The sequence below is a fragment of the Melozone crissalis genome, unplaced genomic scaffold, assembly GCF_028551555.1.
Source record: "Melozone crissalis strain CALT ecotype California unplaced genomic scaffold, PUWL_Pcris_2 ptg000006l_1, whole genome shotgun sequence".
Taxonomy (NCBI): Eukaryota; Metazoa; Chordata; class Aves; order Passeriformes; family Passerellidae; genus Melozone; species Melozone crissalis.
The window spans coordinates 54,780,481-54,796,276 of NW_026535784.1; positions in this window are offsets into that span (position 1 = coordinate 54,780,481).

The window sequence follows — 15,796 nt, forward strand, 5'->3', positions numbered from 1 at the left end:
GCTTGTGCTCACGGACTACACACACAACAACGCAGGGGGATCGGTGCCAGGCCAGCCGGGAAAACCGCCCAGGCCAGGGGAGGGAGCTGCACCGATCTGCTCGGGGGCAGCCTGGCTCAGATGTGCTGCCCCTCTGGGGGCCTACCTGCTGCAGCCCAGACAGCCACCCTGCTCGTGATGGAGTGGTCTCAGTGCTGGCCCTGACAGCTTGGTTCACAGCCCAAAGGGGCAGCTGCACACCCAGGGCAGGCTGGGCACTCCCCGCCCTGCACTGCAAGAGATGTGGGGACCAGAGGTGGAAGGAAGGAGCATCTGCTTGGCACTACTACAAACATCACTCTCTGGGAAGAGAGGCTCCATTTTCCTCTGCTCAGAAGCTCTGGGAAGGTACTTGTTCCTACAAAGGAATTAAAACACCTCAATCAGAGATAGATGTAAAGACGTCAATCTTCCCTGTTTATTAATTGAACAAATTTACAACCACATAATGAAGCTTGATTTTGAGCCACTATGTGCTTTCCAGGGAGCCTCGGAGGCAACCTCAAATAGATGATCAGTGAAAGCTCCCCTCAGCCCTGTTTTCCCATTCTGACTTCTATTTCTGTCCACATCCACTCAGGTAGTGGTTCATCAAGTGTGTGAGATGCTACTTACCTACACACACAGCTTTCACCTCACAGATAATTCCTGTGACAGCCTCAGTTTCTTATGTGTTCCAATACTTCTGCTTGCACCGTGAAAGGCCATTGGCACCTTGCAGCGCCCTTCATGCTGCTCTCAGCCAGGCAGGGAATCACAGGCTTCCCCTCCCCAGCGCCAGCCTCTCTGCCATTACCTGTGCTATTAAATGCCCACGCACAACAAGAGCCCTCCCAGGTCAGCACAAGTGATCCATGGTGGAGCCCATCTCTGACACCACACGCGCTCTTCCCACAGGCAGCGGCTTGCCCGGCATCCTGTGCCTGGCCATCTGTGGCACAGCTCAGCTGTGAGCCCTTTCCTTCTGCTCTCGCCTCCCCAGGAAGTCGTTCTGCTCCGGCTGCATTCTGGACTCAGCCTCATCCACCTTCTGTTTCTGTGCTGGGTTTGTCTCTGTTCTGGTTAGCTGGTCAGCCTCAACCAAGGAATGTCTGCACATTGTAAGAGATTTCCCCAGTTTCCTACTTTTGGTGGTTTAATGCTCGCTGCACCACATACACCCCAACACCCTTCTGGCAGAGGCAGTGTGAACCCCATAAGCCCCCATCCTCAGACACTAGAACTGTGTGGCTGCATAAGCAGGAGTCACATCAAGAGACAGAGACACGATGCTTCTACCTCCTGTCCAAACATTATACCTTCGTTTAAATACTCGAGTAATCCCACTGGATCTACTCCGGTGCTTAAAGCTAAGCCTATTAAGTGTTCACAGGGCGGTCTGCACACAGAGGAGCCAGGAGAAAAGGGAAAGGGGAGAGTGAGGTGCTGCTCTGGCAGGGAGCCATGGTGCCAAGAAACACCTCTCTGCTCTCCTTTTCCTCAGGCTTACCTTCTCCTCTAGCTACTCCCGACAGCCCCAGCACTGGGCTCCCCTCAGTGTTCAGCTGATGTGAGTGCGAGATGAAGCCGGCTGGGGGGGGGAGAAATTGCTTTAAAAACTTGTCAAAACAAAAGCCTGCATTCATTTTTTAATGCCAGCTTGGGCTCTGCGGTCACAGTGTTGGAAGCTATATTTTGTTTTGCTTTCAGGACGCTTTTCGTCAATCTCATTGTGCTCATCATCATTATTTTCAGACAATGATACAGGAGAGAGAGCAGTTATCCCCTCTCCTACAAGGAGGGCTCTAGGAAAGCACTCATGCACAGGGTTTCCTTTGCTCTCCGAGGATTTCAAGCACATACTTAGATTTAAGCCTGAGTGCTACTTTTTGTTAACAGGGAGCACCTCTTAGAAACAGGACTTGATTCAAAACCTGCACATCCACGGAGCTCTGGCTCTTGACTCTGCTTCAAGCACTGCAAAACCTCCTGCCTTGGCCGCACAAAGCCCCGTCCCACCCTTTGATGCCTTTCTTGGCACGTGCACATTCTAATTCCCGACACCACCCTTTCTTCCCCTTTTCTTAGCCGGCTTTTCTCTGGGCACAATGCATTATGTTTTCCTGTATGTACTACTCCATACTGCTTGCACAATGTTTTGCATGATCTAATATTCTTTGTTCAAAACTGCAAGAAAATCTAAATAAAGACTATAGCGTGTCGCATCAGTATAGGCATCAGCTAACGTTTTCCACGGCATATGGTACTTCAGAAGCCATATGTACCACTGTTTAGTGATTCTGGCAAAGAGGCGCAGAATGGTGAAATCCAACTGCCAGGATTTCTGAAAACAAATATGTAAATGCTCCAGTGCTTTTGTTATTCATAACATACCTCTAACACAGCACATACAATATGCTGTTCATTCTGTAACGAGTATACTACTAAACTATATTTGCTTCCGTTCTCGTTTTAAAAGATTTTTTCCTTCTGTATACGATTCCCCCATCCTCTCTATCAAAATCCATCTAAGCTGCAATTCAGAAAAGGCGTTTTATCTATTTTGAAGCACACACTATGGGGAAGATTTTGTACCTACGCAAGGGTCTCGCATCAGAACAAAGACAGACGTTATCTCTGCAGCCTGACTAGTGGAATGAAAGCAAGGCAGGGAAGTGCACTTAAGCAGATCAGCTGCATGGAGCAAAGCTTGTTCAGCCAGGAATAACATCCCTGGGAACACGGGTGGGTTGGCACTGCTCAGGGGCTACTGCAAAGCAAGCGGGCGGACAAAGCTTTTGTGAACAGGCCCTCAGAAACAATAGTTGGGGTGGAAAGAGAGAATTCCAGACACGTGGTCCAAGGTGGATGGCAGCTCTGCCAAACTCTGACCTGGGCTGGGATCGGTCCTGGTGAGCCAGGGCTCAGACAAAGGGGATGGTCCATGGTAGCAGCTGTTCCCACAACGGCTGGCAGCACCAACACCGAGGTGGCGGGGCAGTGCACAGGGCTCACATGGAGCACCTGTGCATCACTAAAGGTTTCAAACCCCATCAGCCAAGGCAGAAGCCCTCCCTCCTGCCTTGGCTGTGCACCAGCAGGTACACAGCAATCAACACCCCGTTCCATGACCTACCTCTGACAGTGCTACTCCTGGTGCTCCTCTCATCTGCAGAAAAAGCTTGTCATCTCTGCCTGGGATCTTGCTGTGCTGAAGGATTCCAAAATGTTGCTCTTTAGCATTAAGCCTCCCCATTCACAATCAACATTGTAACATTACCTGTTGCCACCATTGCCTCTGTCTTTTGGCTTGTCAGTGTCCACAGAGGCTGAAATTGTGGGAATGAGCAAGTCCATTCCCAGGTCACTCTGCAGTTCACTCCTGCCTTGGAAGCACAGCTCCTGACATCCCCAGAGCTCCTGGCAGCACCAGGGGACCAGGCAAACCTCGGGAGGAGGGGAGAGATACCAGTGCCTCCAAGAAACACGTGGCTTTTCCAGTCTATTGCTTACCTAATGTTAAAAACAACAACAAACCCAGGACTCCCTGCACACAGTCTCAGCGAAATACTGTCACCCTACAGGGTCCTGAAAAAATTCAGCCATCTCCAGACATGACAGTGTTATTCAAGACACACAGATGCCTTTTTCCCAAGAGACCGAGGTGTGCTGCTCCTTTCCTTGCCAGCCTTGCACTGCAGCACCCCATTTCAGCAAGCACAACCTCCCTCAACAGGGTCCCGTGCCCACCACCGCCTCTGCTTGACTTCCCCTGCACATCAGACCTGCTCATTACCTCCTGTCTGCTGCCAGCCCCCAAGGCATTATCCTGAGTTGCAAACCATCTGGGTGCCCAAGCAATTCCTTTTTGGTAGGTTTTTTCCCCCTGTGACATAAACTGGGATCCCACTTTCCTCCCCTCAAGTTACAGAGATACTCTGTTCTAAAGCATAAGCCAGACCTCTGCCTGCAGCCAGGTCTTTCACTTCTAAACAGTTTTTTTCTATTCTATCACAGAAGAAATCCTTCAAATATCAAATCCTTCAAGCCTTTATGTTATCCTACTTTTGTAGGTCCTTCAGCCAGAATCCGTTTTTTCCCTATTCTGTTCTAGCCAGCAGGTGATAAAAAATTGCCATAAGAAATGTTGGCTTTGAGCATAAGTGCCTGGATTAGAAAAAGAGACAATTGGAAAGTGAAAAATGGCAAAAAGCTCTAAGAAGCCAAAAATAAAAGAACAAACAAACATGCAATCTGGCTATCAAAAAAGGCCACATTTTTCCCTTACTGCAAAAAAAAAATCAACATTGTCAAAATTACAAAGTATTTTGAAAGACTGGCAGTCATGGGGAGAGGGAAAAACAGTCCCACAGGGTCCAAAAGGGGAGGCCTGGGAAAAGCCACCTGAAGGAGCTGACAAAGAAGGGGACAGAGAAAGGCAAGCGCCTCACATCATGCTGCCAGGATGCTGCAGTGATCCTGCAGCTGCTGGGTGAGACAAACTACCCTGAGTGAAGGGAGCCAAAAAAAAAGAGCCTGCTGATTGAGCTGGCTCACGTGCGCCTGCATTTATGGCAGCACAAAGGTCAGTCTGGTATTGCCTCTTGTGAATCCCTCTTGAACAGGCAGGCTGGGGATTTGATGAGCTCAGGAAGAAGATTTATCGACATGCCAGGGGTTGCTGGCCCTAACTCTTAACCTGCTGGCAGAGGTTGGGGCTTTTCATTAAGGGGGGCTATGCATGGAATACTTGCAGGCTGTGGCTAAGAGTAAATGTGATCTCAGCCCACACAATTTGCCACTGCCTAAGAGACACCAGATTATTTTCTCTCAGCACAGAAGTCAGCAGTCCCCTGGAACCCTCTGAGCAGCTGAGTGCACAGAGGGGATAGTGAGGGGAAAGCTGGAAGGCGTTTAATGGTATGTTGTTCATCATATCCATGAGCAGGTAAAACCCAACCACCTCTCCAAGCTGTACTCCTGTGCTCCAGAGGCATCCCCTTTCTGGAGCCACGCAAGCACCCACTGCCACTGCCAGGGCAGGCCCCTCTCCTGGCAGCGCCATTCACAGCTCCCATCAGCAATCTCCCTGTGCCACCAAAAAATCTGGCCCCTTTTGAGGGAGAACAGTCTCCATGTGGGATATAACCCCCTGGGACAGGCTTGCTCCCTCTCCTAAATCCCATCCTGAATGCACAAGCCACTATAGTTTCATGAGGAAAAAATAACCTGAGCAACTGGGTATTTACAACAACACATCCTTCTGCCTCCCCTATTACTTGTTTTCATTGAGGCCCATGGCTCTGCACCTCAGTCCCTTCACCTGGATGGCATCACCTCTGACTGCCTGTACATGAGCTGCTGGGTTACCTTCCCCCTGTTCTTCCTGGGGTGTTTCTGCAAACCCTGCTGAATCCATCAGACTTCATTTTACAAGATCCAGCACCATTTTGAAACTGCTTGCTTTCTGCAGCAACTAAAAAAAAAAAACCAAAACAACCCCAAAACCTGAACTAAGGGGTTTTACACTTGGTGTTCTTGCACAGTTCACCCTTGTTCCCACCTTTTCCTTATCCTCTGGCAGCCTGAATTCCCCATGGTGCTGGCTGAGGGGCAGTAAATTCACTGCCTCCTTCCCTTCCTGCAGCCTCTGGCAAAACTCTCAGCTTCCCTCTTCGTTTGGTTGAGAGATGCAAAGATTTCTCACCCGAGAGACACCATCAGAGGAAGCTTCCCAGCCCCTTGGGGACACACCCCCCCAGGTCCCTTCAAGCACCTGGGCTGCAGCAGGCACAGCTGGAAGAGCCAGGCAAGGACTGGAAGAGGGATTCCCAATGCGCGCTCCTGCAGAATGAGTGAATAATTTCTCTCCTGCAGTTGGTGCCAGCACTTGCTCCTTGCCAGTTGGCAGAAGGTACCACTTCCTTTTCTGAGGAATGCTTAACATCCACCTTTCCCCCACCCCAAGGGGAAACCACAGAGGCTGGGGGAGTCTTTCCCGGCAGCCAGGCATCTGAAGGAGCTGCAGGCTTGGGGAAGGAGGAGGAATCCAGCAGGGAAGCCAGGTTTTACTTCACAAACTTCTTTTAGCTGAAGGGGAGCAGGGAGCACATTTCTCCCTCACCTGAGAGTTCCCATGGGAACACAGAAGGGCAGTGTAACAGCAAATTTTGGAACAGGCATGTCTGCGAACAACTTCTGATATAATATTTGAGTCCTCAGATGTTCAGCCGCTTGCACATACTGCACGAGTGCCTGATTTGCATGGGATTTGTATTTGTTGGTATTCACATTCGTAGGAAAACGCATACATTAGATTAATGTCATCACAGTTTATGGAGATCATCTGTGCCACAGCACCAGCCCAGGGCTCTGCCTGCATTCCGTGCCCCGTGGCACATGGCAGCCCCTCCTGCCCTGCCAGGGCCACCGAGAGTCGGGACGGCTGTGCCAGGCTGAGCCCCGAGGTGGTCCTGCTGGGTTCTCCTCTTTTTAACACAAAAGTTTAAAGATCATTTGCAGTAACTGTCTAAAATTGCCTAGCCCACATTCCAAAGATAAAATTAATCCAATTATTTTGACTTATTCTCTTATATTTCCTTGTATGAGCTTACAGCATGCTCCACGCCCTCATTTTTAGTGCCTACTTAAGGACATTCAGCTGTCTAGCAAACCAACTAGGTGGTCCCTTTTTGTCTTGCGGGAGCATCCCTCTCTCAGTGAAATGGGATGGTTGTAATTCCCTCCCCGTTTGCCACGACACCTGGGTGCTCTCATCTGCTAGACAGCTGGAAGCTGTCACTAGAGATGCTGTTCTCACGGAAGCGTTGCTGGGCTCAGTCAGACACTCCTTGTAAAGCAGATGGAACACCTCAGAAGAACAGCGCTGCAGCAACCAAAGCTCATTTTCTGCTAGGGGATTTCTGTTATTGGGCAATGCTTCCATCAGGTGACTTCACACCCCTGTGAGCCCACGTGCCAGTGGAGCCCAATGATGATTCTGTTAACCTACTTCCACTACTGAGGCTGTGCAGTTCCACCTCCCAAGGCTGCCCTCCCTTTCCATCTCTGCCCTTCCAAACTGCACAGGAGCATTAGGATTGGGGTCTCAACCCCTGCTGTGGCCCTGCCACCCAGGATTTCCGACAGCTCGGGATTTCCGCTCCGTCCCCACAGAGCCTCTCGCGCTGGCAGTCACATCCGAGTCACTGCTCGTGCACAGGGTCTGCAGAGTCTGTCTCAGCCCTGATGGTGCAACCCAGAGGAAGTGGGTGGCACAAAGGAAGAGTGCACATCTCCAGATCTGGTGATGATTTCATGCTCACCCCAGTAACAGGCCAAATAACACCTTTTTGTCACCCTTAAAAGCATTTTTCTCTGCAGCACATGCTACAAGCCCATGCTCAAGCTGCCTGCACAATTCAGCTGCTTCCACTGCTCCTTACCCAGGCACAGCTCTCCCACCTCACAGCCAGCTCCCATCCCACAGCATCTGACACTCGGAGAGGCTGTGGTATGCATAGCTCACCCAAGAGAAGGGCATGCCCTGCTCCAACATGGGTTGGCAGACACCATTTCAATTTATGGCTCTTGCAAGCAAAGTCTTGAAAAGGCCTTTCAATATTTGAGTGCTTCAGTCTTATTTTCCAAGCAATTTATACACTAAGAAATCTAGATGGAAACCTCCAAGTGATAATCGAATCCCTTAGACATCCCAGAAAATGTTGCCCCCATATGATCTAGTACCCTCATGACAAACAGCTCTCTATTTTTCTTTGTGATGGTTCCTTACTTCCCACCAACATCTGTCACTGTGATTATGATCTCTAATGAGCTTCTAAATTATATCACAGCATTCTGCCTTGATGAGTTACATTCACTAACTTTCATTCTGCAAGACATGAAACACTGCCTACAAGATGCTGAATGAAAATTCCCTCAGCACAGCAGCTGAAAAACTGGTTTGGAGGGGGTTTTAGCCTGTTTTGCTTGGGTTTTATTTTGGTGTTTTCAGTGTTCTGTTTTGTGATTCTTGTTATGCATCTTGTTCCAGGACGCCTAGGAACTTTACAAACGAGGCACAGAAAGTTGGGCCTCCTTGCACACCCCTAAAATCTCCATCTGAGGATAGGAACTGTCACCACAGGGCAACAGAGATGGCACATTATTTCTGCAAGGCAGGACAGGGGGAAGGACCCCAGCCAAGGCCACAGAGAGAATTGCCATTATTTTTATGCTGGCTCCTAGTTCCAGTAAAGGGTTATACTCCAGTAAAAGTGAAACTGGAAAAGGGAATATTAACTCCCAAGGTTTCTACTCTGGCTGCAAGGAACCAGTGCCTGTGGCCACTCAGCCTTGCTAACACGTGCCCACAGTGGCTAGCAATCTCTAAGGGACTTGGATATCTCCTGCTGATTCCTCAGACAACACCAGCCTCCCTCAGCATTCCCACTCACACACGTTATACTAATGTGCACATCCAGGGTCATACCTTGCACTACTGTCACCTGCCCATCTGGGAAAGTGTGCATGGTGAGCCTGAAGACAAGGACAAAGCAGGCTGATCTTTGTGTATGCAAACAGCTCCCCTGAGGCAGCAAGGTGTTGACTCCCTCCCTGCTGGTGACTCAGCTGCACCTTTCCCTGCTGCTCATCCAAGATCTGTGACGTGGCTCATGAGTGCTGAGCTCAGGAGGGTTAGATTTATGGGACAGGATTTATGGGGGCTATTCCTTACTTCCTGCAGATAAGCACAGACAGCACTGATCAACAGTTGCCATGTTTCTAGCTCAGAGTAGCTGTGCTCTCTCTGTAACTCCTGCCTGTGGCCAACCTTGCATTCAGTGCCAAAGCTGCAAAGCAGCTCCAAAACAAATGGGACAAAACATGCTGAGTACAGCAAGCACATTGTTCACCTCTCCCAGCCAAACTGTGGAGAACTGACCACCATTTCCCATGCTTCCAGCCTGAGCCAGCACCCAGGTAACAGGGAAGGTGCTGAGAACACAGGCTGAGATTGCAAATCCTGAGGGGGACAAGCATTGCTGGCACACTGAGTTCCCAAGTAAACTTGATTTCTAAGGGCATAACTCTCATTGCAGAGCACCAGCCTGGTTCCATAACATGGAACATCTGCTCACTCACTGCAGCTGACACCATCTCCCATTTCTTTTGGTCTCTGTGCACCAAAGTACCTTTCCAAGCTCATGGTGACTCTGGCTCATTCTCTGAAGTGCAGCTGCTTCCAACAGTTTTTGCTAGGGGAGGAGCACAAAACCCTGGAATAGCAAGCAAAACAAGTAAGTGCCCCTGAGTAGAGGAAGGGGGAGAGCACAGGGCTGGCAGGGAGCTACTGAGAAGCTTACGCAGCATGGCTTGTCTGTGCCACAAGATGAGCTGCCCAGGTGAATGCACACCAACTCATCACTGTCTCGGACTCAGGAAATGAGATTTCCAAGGAAGTAAACCAGTCTTTGCATATCCTCAGCAGGGACTGGAGGCCCTTCCTGCTCAACATGTGTCACTACAGGTGTCTTGGGCTATGGTGCCATGGTACCATTGTACCATTCTGCTTCTTGGTTAGCTTTGCTGAGCAAAACATTTCCTTTAAAAGGCTTTCTTACAGGCACAAGAATTCAACAGGACCATGAAAATACTGTCCCGTGGGGGATGACAGTTTAGTACCCCAGCTCTCTTTCTGTGGCTATTGCCATGTAACTCTACCTACTGTTCCTCAAAAGCAGTGCCAAGCACACCATCTTCTGCACCCTGCTAAGCTGATCCATGAAAACATGCGAGGTCCTTGCCAAGCTGCTTCACCAGCTTGTCCCTGGGGGAAGGGACACGACCCTTCCTGCTCTTGTAGCATTTGTTGCTCTGTCAATGGCACTGCAGAAAATGAAGCCTGCAATCCATTCAGCACTGCTCCACCTCCACCCATCTTAACTGCCCAGACATAGGAAGAAGAGAAAAGGATAAAACATTGTATGGCAGACAACAGGACATGAGTGCATATAAGGTAAACTTCTTACATGTGGAGAAATTGAGGAAAAGGTAATTCAGAGTCACACAGATGTAAACATCAGTCAGATAAGACACATCCCAGCCACATCACTCCTGTCTTAAGGCCAGCACAGTTACACTGGTGATCAGAAACACTTGTCATCCAGGCAGCCAGGAGAGCAGCTCTCATGAACAGGGCAAGGCTGATGCATGCCAAGTCAGAGGCGTGATCTGGCTGGTGAATAACCAGGCAGGGCCATGAGTCAGCCAGCAAACACTCCCACACTCCCCTTCCTGCCCTGCGGTGTGACAGCAGCAGAACCAGGAGCTGACTGCAATGGAAACCCCATCCTACCTCCTCTAAGTGGTGCTTCCCCAAGCACATCCTCTAGACGTGGAGTTTGGTGTACAAATCTTCACTAACCTGAGATTACACAGGACAGAGGAACGGTGTTGCAGCCAAGCACAGGGGCTGTAAGCAAGAAGGAAAATCACCCAGTCAGGTTGGAAAGTACCTCAGATGGGTTTACCTCCTACTCAAAGCAGGGCCAACACCAGACCAGATCAAAAATCTAGTCAGGCCTTAAAACCTCGAAGAGAGCTAACACCAAATTAGCTCAGTTCTTGAGAGCCTGGTGCTTAAAATGCCAGGGTTGTGGGTTCCATCCCCATGTGGGCCATAGGAAGAAACAGGTGCCAAGTGGCCACCAAGCCCCTGCTGTGCATCCCTGATGTCCTGGGAACAGTCCCTCCTCTTCCTCTCACTGCCCTGCAAACCTCCATGGCACCTCTGTGCCAAACACCCAAGCACCATCCTCTTCCAGCAGCAGCAGCAAGCCTGGGTGATGCCCAGGCTTGGGCATCGCAGAGATGGGAGCTGCTGGTAATCAGCACAATAATCAATAAACAATAATCAGAGTCCCACAATCAGGGAACAACAAACCCCTCCTGGAGGATGCAGCTGGGCTCAGGAGCAGTGACCCCACCCATGCAAAGCAGGATCTACACGAAAAGACAAATCTAATTCCACAAAGTGCTCCTGAGGAAAAGAAGGGAAGAAAAAATAAAAATAAAAATTCTAAATCCTAAGAAGCTACATCAAAGTGTCACATAAGAAAAAAGTTGAAAAACCTCCCACAATGCCATCCAAAAATCCTCTCCCAAACTTATAGAAGCCTCTGTTTAAATACATAAACTAAAAAAATATGCTCTGCTGGCAGTCTTCAAAATTGGGGAACTTCTCAAATTATGAGTGGGACAGAAAATGGGGGAAAAAATTGAATAAAAGCCCCAAATAAACTGTCATAAACCATGGAAAGGAATGGCGAAAAGTTGAAAAAAGCATCAGCAGCAATGCCAGCAAGGGAATCTCCCTGGTGGAAAAACAAAGGAGAGTGTTTTTCCCCCCAGTTCCAAAATTCATCCCCCCACAAGCGAACAGCCTCTCATGTGCTGGTCTCTGCTGAGTGCCTGCACCTGTCTTGGAATGCTCCCCCCAACACACAGCAGGCATGATAACCAGCAAGAGGTAAGTCAAGCCAAGCAACTAACCCAGCTCCCAGTGAGTTGCCCGAATTTTGTTTGTTCCCAGTTGAATTTTGTTGGTTCAAAGCACGGGCCAGGTGTTTGGGCACACAGAGCACACGGCTCTTCGTGACTGTCACTCGCCCCAGCCTTGCAGCCGGAAGAACCTGGCACAGATGACTTCATGAAACCAAATTAGGGGTCATACACAAGAAAGGACATTGCCACAGCTCTGGCGTAATTAGGGCCCATCATCATCAAGGACAGGAAATTGGCACATCTGCTTTCCGGGCTGCTGATCCAACGGTGGCTCAGGCATGATGTGATGTCCTGCTGCAGCCCCCTGGCCCTGCAGAAATATTGCCCTGATTGCCCCCAAACAGTGGTACAAGCTGTTGTTTTATCTCTCAGGCTCCCAGTTGCTCTTTACTCTTTCTCTCCTGGGCCTGGGAGGACACGACTGACACAATGCTCTCTCTCACTCTCCTCAGCAGCACTGAAGGGGCCAGGCCAGATGGACAAACATCAGCCCCTTTTCCTCCAGTGTGACCCCAAACTGACCACAAGGGACGTTTCTGTTTGGATGCACCTTGGAAGGTCTGAACCTGCCTCCCTGGAGTCAGTGATAAAACTGCCACAAACCGGATGACTGCTGGATCATGACCTGTGCTTTTTAAAAAATGACTTTTCTCCATACAATATTGAGAATTGTGTCATCCCTGCCCTGGGTTACACTGCTCTGCAGGCAGAGTTCCTGGCTGCTCCATTCTTCTGTCTCCTCTGGCCGGGCCGTTGTTTCCCAAGAACACCAAAAAGGGTCACTGCAACTCTAGAGTTGTGCTGAGCTCCCAGCCCCAGTGATCCCTGGGTGTTGCTCAGAGCCAGCAGCAGCTCCCGGGCCAGAGTGGGATTTCCATGTTTTCTGTCCTGCTTTTTTTTTGGCTCTCCCAGGCAGAGTGATTTATTTTTATGCTGTTGTGGTTTGCACCAGGACAGCCCATCTTTCCCTCTTTGTATTCATTCCTTCTGCTTGCCTGAGCACCGTGGAAACAAACAGCTCTGGAAAAGTGGAAACAAGCAGCTCTGTGCCTTGTCCAGGGCATCAGGCAGCAGAGAACCACAAGAAGCTCAAGGGAACCTGCTCCGCTTCTGCTGAGACAGGAGTGAGCACCAGGGACCATCCTGGCTCCTCGGGGATGAGTCAGCCTGAACATAACAGGGACACTGCTCCATATTCCTGCACTTAGACCCTCTCTCATCCAACATACTGCCAGTGTTTAGGTTTCCTGGCTGCTGGGATTGAAGGGTTTCTTTCTCCCCTGTATTTCTGTATTTTCGGTGGGCACTGCAAATGCTTCATGATGTTGGAAAGGAAGAGCTATTCAGGAATTCCGAGCTTGCATAATTCCCAGATTTGTCTAGACAGATACTTTCCATCTGGATGATGCAGGCAGTACCACATGGACACGAGAGTTCCTGTGTTACTTAATGCTGTCCTTTTTATTTATTCATTTCTACACTGCTTTACAGGATGCACACAGACACAAGGCTACAGCTGTGAAGGGAACAAGGATTTGTAGCTAATCCTTCAGGAGGCAGCTCTCAAACAGCTCCTGCATCTTGTGTAACTGCTGGAGCCCCTCTGGTTTCTCTTTCCTTTTACAAATCATGAGACTTCCATGTGTGGTTCGTATCCTGTGAGAGAAGAAGAAAAATATTTTCCTGTGAGCTGCCGTGGCTCAAGGATCGCCACCATCATCATTATCCCCTGTTCTTGGGTTTGCACAGCTCAGGGTGTCTGGAAGAGCTGGCTGTGGAGCTGTCCCATTCCATGTTGCCCCTGGATCATGTGGCAGAAGGGCAATCCCAGATCTAAGTGAGAAAGGGGATTTAATTAATCAGCACAGCAGCCGCACTCACAGACAAACTCAAGTTTCATTTTTCCAAATGTTGGCAATCACTGAGCATCCTGAAGAAAGCAGGCTGGCTCACAGCTGTTGGGCAGAGGTGTCCTGGACCTGAGCTGGATTTAACAAGCAACAAAGCCCTCCTGACCCTCTGTAGTCTGTGCAAAAGGCAGCCTGTGCGGCCACCAAACCGCTGCTTGACCCCAGTCCCGAGGTCATCCCAGCACAGCGCTGAAGGGTTTCCCCTGCAGGCCCCACCCTGGTGCTGCAGCATTCCTGGGGACCCACAGGCAGGGCCAGGCTCACAGCCAGGTTACAGCAAGGGTGACTTTTCCTTCCAGCTGCTCATCCCCAGATACAAGTTCGCCTGGCACCATTTGCCTGAGGTCTTCCCAACCAGCCTGGGCCAAAAAGAAGGTGGGAGTGGGTGGAAGTTAAAGGACAACATGTGGAGAAATCATCTGCAAGTGCTGGAGATGAAGAAGGGAACTGTATAACCCCAAAGGCGCTGTAAGCTGCTCTGTTTACTACTTTTCTCTGCAGTAAATCTTGGCAGTGAACTTGAGTTCATTTGCACATCGACCATGCACGTCAAAACTTCTGCTTCTAGGGCTGGGTTACTTTGTAGCTGTATTTTTTTAATAGTTCTGTTTTCCATCACAGAGGGCAGTTTCTCCCTGGACCCCTGGTTTCCCTGCTGTCCCAGCCTCCAGGCACAAGGAGCCAGTGTAAAGGAGGTCCTTGTGCAAGTGAACTGGATTCCAGAAGAGCAGGATGGGGAGCGAGAACAAGCTGTGCCTGTTCCAGATGGGGTTGGGGCAGAGGTCTGCAGCTGGCCTGGGTCCCTTGGTGCAGCCAAGAGCCAAGGTCCCCTCCTGCTGCTACAATATGGCTTGTTTTGGCATTGGCAAGCTGCTGATGCCCCATCTGGCTCCTGGGATATCATGAAGATATCAGCTCAGGAGGCTGCTTTCCCGAGGGCTTGTGTGCACACAGGGAGGAATGCCTGTCCTGATAGGGCTGTGCAGCACTGTGGCACTGGAAGAGGGTTGGGAGAGAGCTAGGCATCAGCAAACAAGTTCTGGGAACTGGGAAAGGAGGCTGCAGCCTTTGTGTGAATGAAGCCAAACAGCCATGAGCCATTGCCCTGTAAGTCCTACATGCCTATCTCCCTCTCATCCAGCCATTCCAGCAAAATAGCCATGATTTATCTGCTTCTTCAGCAGAAACCACAGGCTAAAAGAGGAATTCACACACTTGGAAACAAGTAAAGAGTGAACTGGCAGCGGAGGCTTGTTCCAAACACACGGGATCACATGCGCTTGAAGCAAGATTTCCAACATCTGGATAACATGACACGTACTCCCAGGCAAGGCGAGTGCTCCTGGGGCTTGGGGTGGACTCATGCATCTTGGAAAGCTGGAGTGCAGCTGGTTTTGGGAAGCTCACCAAGCTTCCTCTGTTGTCTCACAAGCCTCTGCTCAGCCTTTCTTTTGGCTGGGTCTCTGGCAAAGCCCAGGCTGCTCTGCCCTTAATCTCCCATGTTTTGTGTATCCACGGAGACTGTAAAACACTGCTTGCTTACCCTTTGGCCTTGCTAGCTCAAAGGCACTAAGAATTCCGTGAGCCAGATCTCTGGCTGACATTATCCACTGCTGGTCCGCGGGCTTTGGTGAAGTTTCCAACTTGCATCATAGGGAGGTTTGGCTTGGTGTTGGGATTGGCGTGGAGAAGGCACCGTGACACGGATGTGTCAGGTCAGAGTGCTGTGGCTACAGTGAACCGTCCAGAGACAGCAGGAATGGGGCTGAAGTGAGATGAGAGGAAAACTCTCCAGCAGGATGACTCCGACTTCCCCATCTCCTCCTGCGGAGCGAAAAGCAAGATCCTTTTTGCAGTCTTATTCACGTCCGCAGCCTGTGGGAGACACATGATCACTGTTAGGACGGGGCTTTTTTTGTTTGTTTCAAAATCCCAACTCTGAGGCGTTGGTGTAATCCCCAACCCCCCGGACATTAAATTTATTTGGGGCTCACTCCCTGGCACACGTGCAACGCCGGCAGCACCGCGGACCGGAGTGACGCGGCTGACGGGACGCAAGGGGGACGCAGGGGCCGGGCGAGCGGGGGCGGTGCGAGCCCGCCCGCCCTGTCCCCCGCCCCAGCCGCCCGCCGCCGCCGCTGCTGTGGGGAGGGAGGGCCGGGCCGGGCCGGGCCGGGCGAGCCGCGGTGGCGGCGGCGAGGGGCGGCCACTCCGGCGAGCGGCAGGACGGCAGCGCCCGCCTGCGCTCCCCGCAGCCTCCATGGCCGGGGCCGTGCCCTTGCTGCTGCTGCCGCTGCTGCTGC